Below are 1063 nucleotides of genomic sequence, written 5' to 3' on the forward strand. Positions count from 1 at the left end.
CCCGAGGGCGGACCGACATTCGAGGTGTTGTCAGGACAAGCCTGACAAGCAATCGTTGATGCATTCACAGTCGTCCTCGTCAGTGGGTCTCGACAATGATCCTTCCGCAGGTTCACCTACGGAAACCTTGTTATGACTTCTCCTTCCTCTAAATGATAAGGTTCAGTGGACTTCTCGCGACGTCGTGGGCGACGAACCGCCCCCGTTGCCTCGATCCAACACTTCACTGAACCATTCAATCGGTAGGAGTGACGGGCGGTGTGTACAAAGCGCAGGGACATAGTCAACGCGAGCTGATGACTCGCGCTTACTAAGAATTTCTCATTGAAGACCAACAATTGCAATGATCTATCTGTTAGGATCGGAGCGGCACTAAGAGGGGGGGGGGGGGGGGGGGTGAATTAGTGCAGCGGATTAAAACTTCGATTTTAACAAAATCTTTCGTACGATAAGAACGGAACTTGAAAAGTTTAACTTGAAAGCATATTCTTAAAGTTGCACAGCAAGGGTAATAAGAAACTAAAGCAGTAAGAAGATTTGCAGTAATGTAAATGACAATAATAAAATGCAAACCAGAGATTACGCCGATTTTTAGAATGGTTCGGTCAAATGACCTACTCCACTTGCGATGCCCCTCTTCGATGAGGCTCCCACCTTCCACTAGCAAATCTCTTGAAATGGAAGGGTAAACACCCCTCTTACAACCTTTTACAAGCAGCTCAACCTCTTACAAATTTTCAATAAGAAAGGAGGAGGAGAACTCTCTAGCAAATTGAAAACAAGACTTGCTAATACTTTCTAAGACTTTTCTCTCAATCAAAATGCTTCTCAAAAGTTCTTCTCTCAGCTGAGATTAGAGGGGTATTTATAGGCCTCAAGAGGATTCAAATTTTGGGCTCCAAAATTTGAATTCTCTTAGGGTTCCCGGTGCTGGAGGTGCCACCGCCCAGCGCTCGGGTGCTGGACGGTGCAACCGCCCAGCCAAGGAGGTGTCACCGCCCAGCTCTCGGGTGTTGGGCGGTGCCACCGCTAGTCTAGGCGGTGCCACCGCCTAGGCCAAATC

Source organism: Musa acuminata, unplaced genomic scaffold, assembly GCF_036884655.1.
Source record: "Musa acuminata AAA Group cultivar baxijiao unplaced genomic scaffold, Cavendish_Baxijiao_AAA HiC_scaffold_1134, whole genome shotgun sequence".
In the NCBI taxonomy this organism is placed as follows: domain Eukaryota; kingdom Viridiplantae; phylum Streptophyta; class Magnoliopsida; order Zingiberales; family Musaceae; genus Musa; species Musa acuminata.